General features: G+C 49.4%; 1 protein-coding gene across 6 annotated transcripts in view; it reads right to left on the minus strand.

Annotated features, from left to right (window-relative positions):
* EBF3 (EBF transcription factor 3) overlaps nt 1-17,500 on the minus strand; it is a 117,721-nt gene that overhangs the window by 11,554 nt on the left and 88,667 nt on the right. The gene's annotated exons all lie outside the window — the stretch shown is intronic.

Here is a 17,500-nt window from a genome sequence, read left to right on the forward strand (position 1 = left end):
AAATTGCCGGCCACAAATAGTAATTAATCTTTTTATCCCTCAAATTGTAATTTTGACTATGCACTGTGCGCGGCCATAAATCAGCAGCACACGCGCTGTGTACAGTGCATGAATCACGGCCGGGACTCCGTCCGCCTGCACACTCTGTGTTTAACAAGCTTTATAAGGAGCCATTGGGCTTTATTATGGCTCTGCCTGACTCCAACAAAAACTGAGCCCGGAGGCCCGGGGACGAGAGTTAAGATGAAAATACTTATTAGAGTACATTACTTCTTGATGTAGATATCGTTTTCCATGGAGTAACGCCACGGAGCATGGTGCGACATAAATCAGAGGGTTTTCTGAGACTAATAAGACCTGCCGCCATCTATTCATTACTCAGCCTGCAATTTGGGCCATCACTCATTAGTCAGCACGTAATTCGATGATTAACACCACCCAACTCAGCAGGTCTGCGGAGCGCCGGGAACACAAAGGCTACGGCTTGAAGGAACAAGGTTAGAGGCTGCCTTTGAAAGTGCTTTCCAAAATAATTGGTCACCGTTATCCTCGAGTGCCTGGGCTGCTGGTGTCAACACCCACGGCGGGTCTCGTAAGCAGCGCCGGAAGACTCGCACGTACACTCAATAACACGCCCGAAAGTCGAGGACCACAATATGATTTGACATTCCATCATACATCCCCGAGACAAAGGTCTGCACAGGAATGTGAAGTAAGACATTTTCTTGTTAATAAAGCATTGATCCGACGTATTGATTTTACATGACATGGCTTTTGCTGCGATTTTGCCCTCTTTTTTCTTTGCAAATAGTAAAGCTCTTCAAAATGCCTCGGCGTATGTGACACGGCAAAATTTCTAACTCTCTGTGATGTAAATTCTATATGTGTAAAACCACTTCATAATCAAACCATTAATCATCAGAAGCTGTCAGCGTTGACTTGGGAGACAATTTGTCATGTCTCTGCCAGGGCCGGGACAAGGGTGTCAGGCAAAACCGCAGGGCGGGCGGCCGCGCCATGGGCCTCACCAAGCGGCTGGGTCCAAGAAGGCTTAGATAAAGTATTACGTTTCTTGATTAGGGAACAAAAAAGGTGGCCCACTGTGCATTTCTAACGTGTCAGGGTTTCTCCTCTCTCCCAGCTAATCACCATGACTGTTTGACTTAATGAATCGGCCTGATGAAAGGTGATCAGAAAAGATAGATGGGCGGCCGCTATTGATTTCATGCAAATGCCTCTGACAGGTGATAGACGCTTTAATGCAAGCTTTCAGAAGCTTTATGACTTGTAATAACCATACACTCTCATTCTGGGAGAGACGTTTTCCAATGTTTCAGTTGAATTGATATTCTCCTTCTATGACCAAAAATATTTTAAAGCAGTATAAATACGAGGGTACCTTTCACCTCTCACTTCAGCCCAAAGAGCATTTACATCTTGAGTGCACTGCCAAGAATAAGACCGGCTCTCCACTGACTGGTGGGAAGATGACGTGGAATTGTACCACCAGAGGTCTCTGCCACTTGGGTCGCGGCAAGGGGGCACCCGGGCTGCTACTGCAGCTGGAAATCCCATCCCGGGGCTTTGCGACTGGGAGCCCAATGAATCTACACGGAAGAATTAGAAAAAATTGCCCTTGTCTTTAAACTACAGAAGTGACACGCATTCCCGGTTCTGGGAGGTTTCTGATCACGGAGGGTGGGGTCATCCAAGTTGCCTCTGTGCCTCCAAGAGCAGCTGCCATCTGCGGAGCTGACTGGCAGCCTTCCGATGGCCGAACCGCACAGAACCCATCATCCTGCGCCTGGCGAGACGGGGAGTCACCAAGACTTCACCAGCAAATTCTACAACTGGAGGAGAAAGCCTAAGACCCTTCGCACACATCTAATAAATCCTCAGCGTGTCGAGTTTACAAGGCGAGGGCCCAGCCGGGCCAGGGCGAGGCTCTGGCACGTCCAGTCGCAGCGCGCCGAGCCAGGCCAATCAATACCACTTTCCTGTTTTAGAAGTGGGTAATTATGAGGGGGAGAGATTGCCTGACCTTTCACCTGCACTGCATTACTTTGCTGATATTAAGATAAATTGCCTGATTTTGGGTAAACATATGCTGCAATTCAAACTGTCAGCACTGGTTTGCTCACGGATAATTTGTATTGATCTCCCAGCTTCTTCCCAATTTTGCTTACTGACCTCGTGCATAATTAGAGAAGGAGCCTTGGGTGAGCTGAAGTCGGAGATGAAGAAGGAATATGAAGAAGAATAAAGCAAATTTGTTTTATGTTAATATTTGTAGGTCCGCCTCCCGCTCTCACATCTGTCAGCATCGGGAGAGCCGTAAATTAATGTACTTGGTTCCTGAGCAATTTATTCCAAGGAATTACTTAGCAGCATGCTTAGTCTCTGAACATGTGTCACTGGGTTAAATTAATTTAAACTCTGCCTTAAACACAACAAAAACAAATGTTATTTTCTGTTGAAGGGGAAAAAAACAAGACATTTCTCAAAATGTATTATAAGCTTCCACCTTTCTGCAAGGATTTCCACATATCTGCATGTGAGAGGATGAGTTTCATAATAAACCACCCCCCCCCAAAATAATTAGTGCCCATTATTTGTCCTGAATTCAAATCTTGCTAAGATGGGCCGCTGCGAATAAAAGAGATGAATGTATGTGCAAAATTATATCATTTAAGATATGTCAGATTATAAGGCTGTTGTATCAAAAGTCATAAAACAAATCTCCCTTGTGAAATATCTCTTTATTAACCGTGCCATAAGATATTAACATTCCTCATTTAGTGGAGGGCCTTTTATCTGTTTCAAATACATTATTCGTCCTTTTAGAGATAAACTGTATTAATATCCATTTGAGTAGGCTACCGCGGCCTAATGCATAGTAATTTTTGTTGGAGAGCTTTTATTTTAGAATAAGAAAATTACACAGCAATAAAACCTGAATGAATCAGAAGCTAGAATAGCCGGGAATCACATTCCATGCCAAATGGGGCAGGCAATCAGGCAGCCTGTGAAAGGCCAGATATCCGGCTATCATAGGCAGGCCAGCATCCAGCGCGGGTCATACAAACAGAGGCTGACGCGGCCACATAGACTCCACGATTCCCACACGCCAGAATAGCCTACAGCTCGGGGAGGATCCATATTTAAATATATTTGAGTATACTGGAGTTAATCTCGTTACTTTACATGCATTAAAGTCATAACAGAAGAAGCATTCTAAATATTTGTCATGCCCGTGTACTGGGGGATTAATCATACGCAATTGATAAAATTTTAACGGTCTGTGATGTCAGTTCAAGTTGGGATTGCCGGGGCTAATGTGGCAGCAGAAAATGGCATCAGGCTCCGGGCTGCAGCTGTGAGGCAGCTCCAATCGGCCCGCTGCAATTAGAACCGTACCAATGGGCAAGAGCCACGGGAACTGTCTTTCTTGTGACATACGTAGTTTCAGTTTTCATTTTGATGGCTTCACTTTCTTTGTCAGCCAGCCCTAACCTGAGGTCTGTGTTAATCTCTAATACCCCAAAACGTATATGATTATTTTGTTAGGCTTGAGGAACAAGTCCATTAACATACAAACCTAATTCAATTAAGCAATGGGCCGTGTTCAGAACCTCTGGGGTGATCACACAGAAACAAAATTTCAGATTGGAAAACATATATGTTTGGGGCCAGTGAGTGTTTTCTGCAAAGAGCACCTCCCTTGGAAAAAAAACAGCCAAACAGATTGTCTTAAATCCAGTCCTTTCACCTGACATTTATTAAGCAGCTACTACATGCCTGGGGCTCCAGGGTGGGAAACCCGCCCCCAAGGGCATCCGTGAGCAGCAGCCCCGAGTGGAGAGGATCCCTTGTTGATGCTGCTGCTGCTCCGATGGGCTGCCCGCCCAGGCACTGGGGTCCTGCCTGCGCCCCCGGGGCCTGGAGGCACTCTGCCTGCGACGGGGACTAGACTGTAGCAGGAAGGACGGGTCACGGTGACAAAGCTTAATTGTGACGGCAACCTCTTGACCACCCCCGCCAGGGAGACCTGGAGACCAGCCCAGCCAGTGAGCAGGGCTGCTGCCTTAAGTACTCCTAGACTAATTGCTCCTGCAGCCACAGTTGTGTTTTTAAACTAGTGTCATTAAATGCACATGGGGGACACTTACAGGTAGGAAAGAAGCCACTTTTAGCATCGCTTCTCCATCGTTTAAACCCAGGCCAGCGAGCAAAAAAAGATACAAGAAGTTTTAGGTCTAGTACAAATTTCCCTTCTGCCTGAAAAGCCTGACTACAACAATAAAAACAGGAAGACATTCATTTGTTTCATTCCAGCTGCTGGTTGCAGCTATTAAATGAGTTCCAGTTTCATTTCAATAATGATCATCTTCCTGTAACTTCCCAATCATGCATTTGTCATAATGCAGTAATTTTCTAGCTACAAACAGATCCTCATAATGAGGCAGTTTTTCACATTAGCAACATAACTACATAATAAGAACATCTGCAGTTCCTTTTCCGAGGGACAGGAACGCGCTTCAGTCAAGGCGATGGGGATTGTTAAAGAAGATGGAGTACATTTTACTAACAGGGACACCCAGCCCCTGCCCCAACAGACTGCGAGCCTTCAGTGTGCCTGAATGAACACAGGTTGTAATGTGTAAAAATTAAATAAAGTAAAATTAAATTGCTCAATACAAAGACATCCCTCTAGAGGGTGTTAGTGATTTCAGTGACAAAGTGCTATTTGCTGACAAGTAGTTTACACATTAACCAGCTGAATCCAAGGGGGAAAAATGCCAATAGCAATTATATCACCTTGAGGTTATTAAATGTCCCACTGATAAGTAACTAGGTGAACTTGACCAGGTGATAAAGACCGCTGTGAGGAAATGATTGCGCAGTGAAGAATGTTTCTCTGTCCTGCTGTTTCTCCAGATAGCTTTTCTCTCAAAAATGACTGTATAAAAAGTTGCATTAAAAATGTGTGGCCACTGAAGACAAAATTGGTGCTTAGCTCCCCCCTGAATACCTCGCCCCCACCAGAGCACCTTCATCATGCCACCTCAAAAACATTACACAAAGTCTGCAAAGGCCTGTTTTTTCTCCCTTTTTTAGGCTTTAAAATGATGCTAAGTTATCCACTTTATCATCAACTGTCTCCTCCAAGTGCATTTCATCTATAAGAAATTCAGATGCTCGGGAAATTAAAATTTCAAAGATCTGCTGCAAAAAAAATCAATGGGACGAGATCAATGCTCATAGAAATTTCATGAACTTTGAACTGATCCGGGCATGATGATGAGAGGTGGCTGGAGTTTCAGGAGGCTGACGGCTCCTCACGCGGATGAAGAGCGGCCTGTGCAGCTGAAAGGAGGGCCACGTTTTAGATGGGTTTTGCTTTCATATTTTGTCGGACAAAAAAATTAATTTTTAGTCTATTTCCGTAACAAGCAAAAATAGAGGAAAAAAAAAAAAAAAAACCTGGCTTCCCGACACGACGTGTAATACCCCCACTTCTTAAGAGCACCTAACGCTTTGCACATTAACGCGGCCACGAAATGAAATCGGTTCCCTTTGCAGCCGATTGCAGGTGCAAATTAATATTGTAAAATGAAGATCAATACATGGACAGGGCCAAATCAATAGTGGCTAAATTATTGCTGCATTTTCCTCCTCATTCAAGATGAGTTGTGTTTTCCTCTCAAAGTCAATACTTTGCAGCTTTTCTCATTAATTTCTCAATAAATTTGGCAATGAATTTCAATCACAGAACTCGGCAGGGTGAGCCAGGCATTGTGGCGTGCATGGGAGACACAAAGGCCAAGGCCATGTTCTGCACCATTCACCAGTCAGTATGGGCCCCAGGAGCCGGCCTGGGCTCCCCAGCCCAGCCAAGGGCAGTCTGGCCACCGGGGCGGACACAAACGGGAAAACTTCAGGTTACCCTTCTTTGACACCCAGAGGCTAACCCTAGGTTGCCCTCACCAAAGTGACTTGGCTCTTCCAGCATCCTGGCTGCTCCCAGTCATGGGCCCCCCAACGCTAGCAGGGACAGCTCAGACTCACCCCAGGTCAGCCTCTGTTGCACATCGTAGTTACTCTGGAAGCCCCTCCAACCCACTCACCGAAGGGTGTTTTCTGCAACCAAGACTTCTAAGGATGGGAAAAGCGCCACACTTGACTTCTAATTGGAAGTCAGGCGCCTCCTCATTCATATTGGGAATGTTGTTCTGGTATTCACACAGACAGCCCAACCCGGCCTTGTGCACAGGGACCCACTTCCATTCACTACCACCTGGCAGCGGATGGCAGCATTGTGATGTGACACCAAATGCAAAAAAGGGGACAGCTCATCTTCCTTGTTACCAAAATAATACCCTTGCTGACAACTGTTGGATTGCATTCAAACAATTCTGTTTACATACCTCAAAGAATACATTGGATTATGGCTTTTATAGTCATGTTGAAACTACATCTACCAAGCCCAGCCCGGCAGCTGAGGAAAAGGCACCTGGGCGTCAGACGCTCTCCCTTCTCCATGGCTTTCCGCCCCCAGGGACAGGGCCGGAGACAGACTCCCCAGGTGGTGGCTCTGAGGTAGGGAAGTGGCCTGGCTATCCCATTACCCTCACACCCCCAAGGCTGTTCTAACAAACACCAACCTCTCTCTCCTCTCTCTACGTATAGAAAAGCCTGTGAACAAAGACGAGGAGGAGCCAGTGAAGGAAAGTCATCCTCAGCACAAGAAAGACCCTGCACTATCTAATGTTACCCTTTCTTTAAGAAAGAAAGATCAAGTGTCCCGGTGTTGTCAACCCTCTTAGAGATTGTTTTCGTGGGGAGGGGTCTTAAAATCCAAGTGGGCAACATAATGCTCTGTGGAGAACCACCCGGGCAATGGATTTACACACTTTAAACCAGCGTAAAATCTCCATACAGAGGTAAGCTGAAAACTGAGCTCAGGAAGTTCAACCCCCTCCCAAGGCTGGAGGTGTCCCTGCCACAGAAAGACCCCTCCCTCCTGGGCTCCCTGTGCACATACTTCTCAGGCCATCCATGTGCTAGCTCAGGGGTCTGCCCTCCTCCTTGAAAGTGGAGCTGTCAACCTGGGTCATGGCACCTGTCCCTCTCAGTGTGGGGTGCAGAGTGAGTGCTTGGAAGTAATGAGTGACAACTGCAGGGCTTCTTGGAGATACCAGGCCAAGGTAGAAGGTATCACAACATTTTTGATTTTGAGAAGCCAAAGTGAACGTAACATTTCTCATATGTCTATGCAAAAACTTGTTCACAAATGTTTCATAGCAGCATCATTCGTAATACCCAAGTGTCCACCAACTGAGGACCGGATAAACAAAACGTCGTCTATCTGTACATGGGAATACTATTCAGCCCTATAAAAGAATGACATCCTGATGCATGCTACAACATGAGGGAACCTTGAAACATGGTGCTGCGTGAAAGAAGCCACAAAGGACCTCATGTTATATGATTCCATTCATATCAAGTGTTCAGAAGAGGCAAATGCATAGAGACAAAAAGCAGATTCGTAGTTGCCTAGGGTGGGGGGAAGGGCTGAGAAGGGGGGTGACTGCTGACGGATACAGGGTTCCTTCTTGTGTGATGAAAACGTTCTTGATTTAGATTAATAGTTGCAGAAATTTGTAAATATACTAAAAACCACTTAATTGTACACTTTGAATGGAGGAATTTTATGCTACGTGAATTATAGCGGAATAAAAACCAAAATTTTAAGTGTAAATAACCTGTCTAGTCTGGATTAGAACATATGTGCCAGCTATGCCTGTACTGAGGGAAGTACCTTTTGTGGTGAGAATGCTGTCTATCCATAAAGGTTCTTCTGGCATTCGTGTAAACGAACATAGGCCCGCACTGGAGGGAACGAGACAAACCCCAGGCATGGGGAGGGACGGGGCAGAGGGACAGACTCCCACCGAGAGAGTCCTACCTGGCTTCCCAACATTCCTGCCCTTTTCAACCTCCATGGAGGCATTTTAATTCCTGTTTTTTTCAGGCTGAATAAAGAAGAAAAGGAACGTTCTACAGCAGAGCCAAGATTCATGTAAATACTGGAATCCCCAACCACATGGGTCCTTGAACCCAGGATTCTGGGTTATGTGTCTCACATAACAGTCCTGTTTTCACACAAGGGGCCCCGAAATCCCAAACTGTATTGGGATCAGTAGGCCTCTGTGGCCTCGCCCCGCCTCCCTTCCCACCCCTGGCAGCCCTGCCACTCGGCCCCGACTTGCTCCCTCTGACTTCTCCATGCTTCCTCTTCCCTCTGCCTGGAAACCCCCGCTCCCACTGCTGGACATCCAGCCGGGCAGCTCCCTGGCCACCTCCACGCCATCTCTCCAGGGGTTCTCCCTCCTATGAAATCCCACAGTGCCTCAGTCCCTCTCCTCACAGAACTCAGCACCTTTTATGACTCTCCCGTTAATTTCTTTCCTCTATCCTGTTTCATTCCCATAAGACTGAGTCAGCGGGATTGTGAACGTGGTTGTGTATCAGACATTTGCCGAGTGTGGCCCAGAACCAGGCACTGGGCCGCCAGGGTGAAGACTTGGCTGCTTCTCCCGGTGAGGAACCCCCTGCCGAGTGTCACCCTACCGCGAGCACCTACTAGACCCAGACGGTTTCCCTCCTCCTCTGAACCTCCTGCAGTGCCCAGCTGAGGACCTGGCCCAGGTGGGCATCAGGTAAACTCTGAACGCCGACACCATGGGCTAATTCCAAATCACACTGACAGCAAGCTTCAACGTGACACCCTTCACACACGCTCACCTGAAAGACCATTCTCATCAGTCAGTGTCTTCCGAGCACAGAGGAAAGTGACGTAGGTGGTTGTGGAAGGCTGGGCAGTGGGGAAGAGGGGCAGTGTGGACCACAAGTGGGGGAAGGGCTCCCCATGGGGCATGTGTCCACCACCATGGCACCATGACAAAGCTGAAGCCACCTGGGCGCTGGCGTCGGGGTTGTGATGATAGAACGCTACTGGGTGAGCTCCCCGCGGGCAGAGAGCCGGTGAGGCTGCAGCCCCAACACCTCGCACCTGTGTGTCTCACCTTGTGCTATTAAAACAAGTCACCTTTTCAAATAACCTCTGTTTTAACTGACAGGCATATGAGGCAAATTTACAGTCTTCAGTTTGGGATATGCCGTGGCCTGGTGCCGCGTATGTCGTGAAGCGGTCACATATGCCATTCCCATCCTGAAGGTCCTTCAAACATAAAAACACCTGAGGAGACAAAATGCCTTGGCTTGGGTGCTTGTTTACTGGCCCAGCACCAACAGGCCCAAAAGCTTACACGGGAGGTTTCTGTGTCAGGGACGTGTTCATTAGAAAAAACACCAAGCTGGTCTTCAAACCAGGTGTGAAAGTGATTATCGTGGCAAAGGCATCTGGCTGACCAGCAGTGTCACATGCGTGGATTCCTGAGATGGGGAGGGGTGCCATGCCGCAGGCCACCACCCCCCTCCATTCTGGGGGGAGACAAGAAGGTCTGAGGGGCATTCCAGGCAAAGGCCTTCTCCTGGGAGAACAAAGGGGTAAAAGACAGAGAAGGAATCTGGCAGAATGCCCCCACATCCAAACGCCTAGATGCCCCGACTCTGGGTCCTCAATGCTCAATGGATGCTCAGAGTGGGAGCGGGCATAGGCCCTGAGGAGGCTGGGGGCCAACCTACAGGGCTCATTCTGTCAGCAAGAGGATTTCCCCACGTGGCAGGTGTAAGGAAGGGCCATCTCATGAGGGCAGGGAAGGGGGGTTTCTGGAAGGGAGAAGAGAAACCATGACCCCCCCGCCAGGCTGCACCTTTAAGAAACTTCCTTCCCCCAAAGATGATTTACAGCAGTGGGTACCAAGATCTGCGCGGTCTATCGTCTCAATGGGAGCTTCTGTATTTAAAATTTAACGCGCTCTGTAACGAGTCTTCCAGAGCTTATGTGCCACACCACATGTACTTGGGCCCCTTGGGGAACCACGTTATTCCACATGCTCATTAGGAGCATTTGAACACTTCTATTTTTTTTTGGGGGGGGGTGGGGGACTGTGTAGCAAAAGTCCACATCACTAATAGCCTTCCATTTTGTTGTTTTATTGCAAAACCATCCTAAGAAAGGAAAGTTAGAATTACTCATTTTGCATTTTCTATAACGAATAAAAATGGCCCAATTGATTCAAATGGTAATTTTTCAAACGTACGTTTTCTCAGGTGCCCTTTTGGGATCCAAGTCTCAGCCTTAGAGCAAATGTGTTCTGGAGGTTCGGAAGACCCTCCAGAAATGAAGCTTTCCGATGAGAACACGAGCAGTCCTGAACTCCAGCGGAGTCTGTCCCAGCTGCAGAGCACACCAGAGCGAGATGCGCTCACAGTCAACTTCCAAGGCTGTTAGCACGGAGCCTTATGTCCAGCCAAATGGATTTGGGGGGTGGGGGAGCATGTGGGTCTGTGGCATCCAGGACTGTGTGTTTAGTCTTTGTTTCTATTCTTCTAGGGCTACAAAGTGATCTGTTTCTTTTCTTTGGCACTAGAAGGACCACACGCTTCCGCTGAAGGTTCTCCACGGAAATGGTGGTTCAGACGCTTCCCATGGTCTCTGCATCGTTAAACTTGTGGGTGTTTTCACCAGAGTGGCCTGTGTGATTTTACTCTTGCACCTTATTATCTCTGCTTTATTCTACACTTCGGTTGATCATATTCAATTTGTTGTGCTTTGGTCATTCACTCATTCCCCTGCCATCCCACACCATTTCCCTGTACCCTCCCAGGACGTTTTCAAGAGCGAGCGCATCCTTACCAGCCAGAAACTCGTAATAAAAATCCCAAATGTGATCCTGTTCTATCCATGACTCTCCTCCCTGCGGCCTCCCAGGGGGTGGGAAGCAAGACCGGGGACCCTGCCTATGCTGGGGGTGTAGCAGGCAGCTTAGCGGGCAGAGGGCCAGGCCCGCCTCCCCCACCCGTCCACCTGCCGACATGGCTGAGTGAAACCGGACGACCCTTTTGTCCTTTGGGGAAGATGAATGGCTGTCTCCTCTTGGCTACATTTTGTCAGGTTTGGTGCCGGAGAGTCAATACCTTCACCTTGACATGGAAACTTTCTGATTTATCAGTGGGTTTCCCCTCCTGGGTTAGCGTGGCCCCGGAAAGAGCAGCCAGTCGGGGCACCGGGAGCAGACTTTGGTCACAGCCACTTGGAAAACAACCAAAGCCCCTCTGATGACAGACAAATGTGTCTTGTTAGCAACTGCCCAAAAGCGCTTGACTTGTACTAATAACAAACAGGCCACGCTGGTCACCGTGGGTCCAAAGACGAAGCACCCTGTCACCAGCCTGGTTGGGAAATTAGCAAATAATGTTCTTTTCCTTGATAAATGGGTGACAGCTCCCTCTCACCAATCATTTTTAACATTTTGATGCATGCCTATGATCCCACTGGAGGAGCAGAAAAGTTTACTGGCCCTCAATTTTCAGATGATGAATGGAACTCTCTAAATGTGCGATTTCTGTATGAGGTATAGTTCATTTTAAGCAATTCTAGTAAATGGGTGTCACTGATTAGGACAAATAGTCTACTTGTGCAATAGCACCAACGGTGTGCCTCGTTCTCCCAGCCTCCTTCGAGACGGGAGAGGAAGGGGACAGCAATGACCTGGGAGCCCTCACAGCGCCACTCTTTAGAAGGATGCCTTACTGAACCTGCACTTCAGCACCCGCTTAGCGTGCTGGCAGGTTAATTGATCGTTATTTGGTCTAGTGTGGTGTCACACAGCACAGAGGACACCAGGTGGGTTCCCTCCCTTCCCTTGTGGCCCTAAGCAGCCGACAAATGACCCCAAAGATGGCCAGTTGGTCTCCACTCCCAGGTCTGTACACCATCCCAGTCGATGGGGAAAAATTCGCCCTCTGCCGCCAATATGTAAACAGCTGACAAAAGCAAAGGTGGGGTTGGGAGGAGAAATTGTGTGGCTGGAGTTATGTGTTATCTGGACAATTGCCCCAGTTCTCCAACTCTGGACAGGTCTGGAGATGGCCTGAGTTGAAAATGCAGGCCCCTGAGCTATTCTCCCACATAACTAACCTCATGTAAAAGTAAAGGGGTCTGCCCGACAGAAGAGCGCAGGCTTCCACTGACACCATCCAACTAGCGAGTTGGGACCAGTGACACCAGTGTGGCTGTGGGAATGCCCGCCGCACAGAGGAATGGACAGGTAGCAGCCGAGAGCCGCTGGTCTCACTGGCGGGATGGGCGGGGACACCCGGGAGTAACTGACTGAATTAGCTGGAAGCTTCCCCAAACTCTAGCAACTGTGATTAAAATATTTGTTTCTCCATCGTGTCCACAAATGTGGTTAGAAATTTATAATTGAAATAACCAGGTGGGTTACATTTAAGGGACATCATCAGCATTTCGTTTAGCATAGTAAAAATGGTATGATTTGTGGGAGGCAATTAGGAACCATTCGCTCTGTGGATACAAGTAATTTGAAGAGCGCTGGCCTGGGAGACAGCTAGTTGGTGCCGGCTGTGGTCGAAGGGCGCTATTGACTCTACAATGTGTCACCATGCTGTTGACAGAATCACATCTGAATGCCACAAAAGACCTTTAAAACACTTCAGAAACATGAGCACCTTTCAAGGGGTGAAGTGGAGTGGGTTAAATGCTGGCGGCCCACCAGAGGATACGGGCAGGGAAACTGTCACCCCACAGGTGCCAGGACAGCACCTGTGGACGGGGCTGTCTCTCCCTTGGCATGTCACCCATTTAAGGCACAATCTGACTTGTAAAAAAAAACCAAAAAACATAAATACTGTATCAGAAAGAACATAAACTATTAGCAATTACTGGTTGAGTAATGATTTCATAAGCTTGAAATGGAATGTACATCTTTGTGCAGAAAATAATCATTTTTACGTTCCCAGCCAGCAAATGCACTGCAGACCTGAGACTGGCCCATGTGTCCCGCAGTCCACTCGGTCTGTGCCACTCTGGCTGTGCTGACCGTCGACTGCCAATATCTTGTTTGGTAACTGGGTTTGGCCTTCAGCAGACGACATGTTGACTCCCAGTAATTTGTGATAATTTCTTTAATTGAGCAAAAGAAATCTCTAAAATGAGAGTGGGTCAACCGAACATTCGGGTGCAAAAGGTCAACCGTGAGAGCCCTGTGAGCTGCACCAGCATCCAGTGGACAGCAGTGCACGTGAAGCCACCACCCACCAGCTTCAGTTCCATCGTTTCACAAGAAATCATTCTGCCAAATGGACATTTTAAGAAAACAGTGACACTTGCCTTTGTGCAAGAATGCTTCACACTTGGAAAGGTGTCTGTAAAAGGAGTTTTTGCTGTAACATAATTTCAATTAGAAGCACACAAATTTCAATCTGTCGTAATCAAATAACACTGCAATGCTTATATTCTAATTAAAAAATAATTTCTTTCATTGCTCTTAACAATTTGATGTGTTTCTCCTGGTGAAATTATGAATGTGAAACTGTTCGATTTGCCCATACCATGAGTTCCTCAGGTAGGACATTCCAGGACTATTTTAATTATTATTAAGCAAGCAAATGAGATGCTATTAGACAAATATTAAAACAAGCATTGCATTCAGTTATTAATTTGCACTATTCACTTTTAAATGCAACAAATATCTCATTAATTTAATTTTAGGTGCCCACCCGTTTATATTGCATTTTACAGTCTAGAAGGCAATTTACTATTAACTGGCAATTACATACAGGGTGATTGTTAATTCTGCTCCTAAGTGCTAGCCTCTTGAAAATTGTTCTCTCTCTCTAATTTCTGACCTTCTTACAACAGGGGTGAGGCCCAGTGGGAATGCCAAGGCCCAGTATGGAAGAGCTGGACATGCCATTTGTGACTCATTCTTTTAATTCACCGTGCTAATCAACTGAACCGCCACTGCCTCCCAAGGTAATTGTGTCTTTATAGCAGTTGAAAGCAGCGGGCAAAAGGGCCTGGATGGATGGACTTGGCCTGCCTTCCCTCCCAGGGCAGGGGCAGCAGCGAGTGCCCACGCCCACTCTGGGTTGACTAATCAGGTCTGGTTCTGAAAAATCTAGTGTTTCTCAGATCCATGTAAACAGATCATTGAGGCCTTTGGCTTCTGGCGGACCGGGCCCCTCCTCAGTGCGCAGGTTCATTATCCCGAGGCCTCGCCACCTCACACCGGCAAGGTTCAATGTGAGGGTGTCCTGGCAGCCTCAGGACTCGGGGACACTGATGGGAGCCAGATGCCCAGGGGACGGCGCCCTCCCTGCAGGGGCTGTGCGCCCGTGTCCTGATGTCCAGGAGGGCTGGCTCAGTTTTCAGGGGGGAGTGCTTCCCACTGATTGCTTCATTGTCCCCATCAATTTCAGGGCAACGCAAATCAGACAGAAGCTTCCAGGTCAGACAGGTTATGACCCCACCTTTCCTCTGCTCCCTGAGAGTACAGGGCCCCATATCCCTTACACAGCGTTTGAAATGTATATTCCCAGTCATGATTGGGGTGGGGCGGGGGCAATAAACAGGCCTCCCGCTAGGAAAGACCTAGCTCACTGAATGGCTTCATTGAGACGCCCATTCATGGGAGAACTCTTGATGGAGGAAATCCCTAAAGCACCCAGCAGCAGGACCTTGAACTTGTGACCGGAGAAGCCAAATCAGCTTGGAGTGGACACCATGTCCACTGTGGAAATGGAAGACAGGTGTCTGGACAGTGGGGTGGCTGGAGCTAACTCAGGGGTAACCACTTCCCTTAGGGGGAGGAGGTGGAACACCCCAGATGCCCAGAGAGGAGATCTCTGGCCAAGGAAGGTGTCCTGCCCAGCTGGAGGCAACGGGCTTCAGAGAGAGAGCTGTCCTGACACCCACCCACCCCTCACAGTGGCCCGGGAGCCCAGCAGGTAGGGCTGCCCCTATAGGTCCTCCCCCAAGTGACACCGCTGGCCAGTGGCTCCTCCCACCCTCGCTCATTTTCCAGACGCACCTGCCTTTGTTTACAGTGCTGGGCCAGGGGCCTCTCTCTGCCGAGCTGAGGCCAGAACCTCAGCAGTCAACACGCAGGGGAGGGAAGGAGGAGAACTGGACCTCTCTGCTGTCACATTTCTTCTCAGAAGAGAGTGGCCACTCTTCACAACAGCCTGCAGAGTTCCCCACCAAAGGCCCACATCTGTACAGATCTGACGTGGGAAAGGATCTGCTGAAGGCACCCACTAGGGAATTCACCAGGATGGTCAGACCGAGTCTGGGGCGGGAACAAGCGATTTCTTCCATTTCTGTGCAGAGCAGGTCGGGCTTGCCACGTACAGATGCATGCTCACTTGAGTGCCCTGAACAATCCAGGACCCACATGCCATGGCAGACACATGAGCCCACACACGCAACACAGCTCCTGAGCAGATAATCAGTGTCCCCTCCTTTGAGGAACGGGGACCCCGACAGAAGCTACACCTCAGTACTGTATGTAGGAGGTACCACTCGCTGGGCACCTGCGGCGGGTCAGGCACAGCACCTAAGTTACTCCCGACCCTCACAACACCCACGGGGCGGGCCAGGAGAATTCGGGACTCTGGTCAGGAGGCAACACCAGGCAGAGCAGAGTGGGGGCGCCGGCTGCCTCTACGGCCAGAACCCAGAGACGAGTGGTGCCCTTGCCAACGGTTAACAGGAGAGGCACGCTGAGTGTGTGCGTGGGTGCAGCTGACGCTCACACACAAGGATGGGCCTGAGCAGAGGTGCCAGGAGGGGCCCCAAGGCCCAGGGCCGGATCCTGACCTCCCATCTCGTAGGGGCCTGGCGCCTACACTGCACGTTTCTGCACAGCAGGAGCACTCATCTGTCGAAGGGTGTATAAGCACTTATAAGATGCTCCAAATTTTATAACCCCATTTTGCAGGTCCTTATTTTTCCAATACATTGGGGGCCTCACAGACTGGAGGAGCCACCCTCCCTCAGTGTCTGGGTCTCACCAGGAGGCCAAGTGCACGTGGACCCCAGAAGCAGGCCGAGGACTTGCACCTGCCAGCTTTCTGCCACACCCACTGGCCCTTGGTTCTCCAGCAGTTCCGGGCTCCTGGGAGTGTGTGCTGGTCCCCAGGGAGAAAGCGGCCCCAGTGTGGGGCAGGTCCCTCTCTCCCACTCTGACCTTGGAGAGGGGTGCTGAGCACCCAGGGGCCAACAGAGGAGGCAGCCTCCCCACCTCAAGGACCCCAGGTGTCGCTGGCAGCCAGGCTGCGGAGAGTCTGGATGAGGACAGCGGCGCTGGCTCTCTGCGAGGACCCACATCAGGTGTGCCCCTGGGGCGATCCTGGGCCTACTGCAAAGTGAGGACTGGAAGAAGTTACGTTCTGCGTTTCACACTCATTTAGTCCTTCCCACAAAGGGAAGTGGGTAAGTAACCTCTGCTCCCTCCTCAATTCCCTAAGTGGAAGGGACCTCAGACCCATGTCACCTGTCTGCTGGACAGAGGAGAGGCCCACATCCCAGTGGGAGGCCAGACCTGCTCCAGGAAGTCCTGCAGCTGGTGACAGAGCATCATCGAAGCCCACGGTGCCCGGCCCATGCTCCCGCCACGGACTCCCACCTGCCCTCACAGACGAGCACATCAGGGCCACAACTTGGCACGAACAAGTGCTCGTCCCTTCACCCTCACAGGGTCTCAGCAGTGCTGTCCATCATTAAAAACACTTTTCAAATGTTACAGATTTGCAGTTGGCTAGGACCAGAAATCAGAAATGCAAACATGCCTTCAAAGTTTATTTATGGCATTTCTCAATAGCAACCTCGAACAAATTGTGCTCACTGGGCCCTCACGTGGGCAGAGCTTGTGTAAGACAATTCGCAGATAACAAACGTGTAACTTCAGAGGCAACCCTTTCTGGCGACACGAGTTTGTCTGAGACCTTCGCAGAATACGGACCCCCTTTAAGAACAATACTGTGCAGGGTGTGAGACCACAGGCCTGGAGCAGAGACACCTGGCTCACATGGGCGGCCCCTCATTTATGGCGTGTGTGACCTTTGGCACACGACTTAACCTGAGTTTCAGCTTGTGCAAGTGAACAATAGTGACATCATGGGCAGCCTCACAGGGTGACGAGATGGGCACATAGGGCCCCTCTGCACTAGCCGGGCTCATGGGCAGTTGCTATGATGGAAGCTTGGGTGGTTGTTCTTACTGACAACCCCCCACCACCCTGCTTTACAGGTGAGAAGGTGAAGGTCCACAGATGAGAAAGGAGGGGCCCCAGACCACATGGCCCATGGGGGCTGTGCCCGTCCACAGCGTCACGCTGGGTCAGATGAGGACGCAGAAACCGTGCACCCGACTAAACCCAACCCGTGGGCCAAGGGGGCTTCTCCCGTCCTCACTGCAGAGCCTGTCTGTGCAGTCCTAAGGGGCCACTGAAAGTCTCTCACTGGGGGAGGCATCTACCCCTTCGTCATAAAAGTTGGAATGTGAACT

This window comes from Ceratotherium simum, chromosome 6 (assembly GCF_057802395.1).
Source record: "Ceratotherium simum simum isolate JZ-2026a chromosome 6, ASM5780239v1, whole genome shotgun sequence".
Taxonomy (NCBI): domain Eukaryota; kingdom Metazoa; phylum Chordata; class Mammalia; order Perissodactyla; family Rhinocerotidae; genus Ceratotherium; species Ceratotherium simum.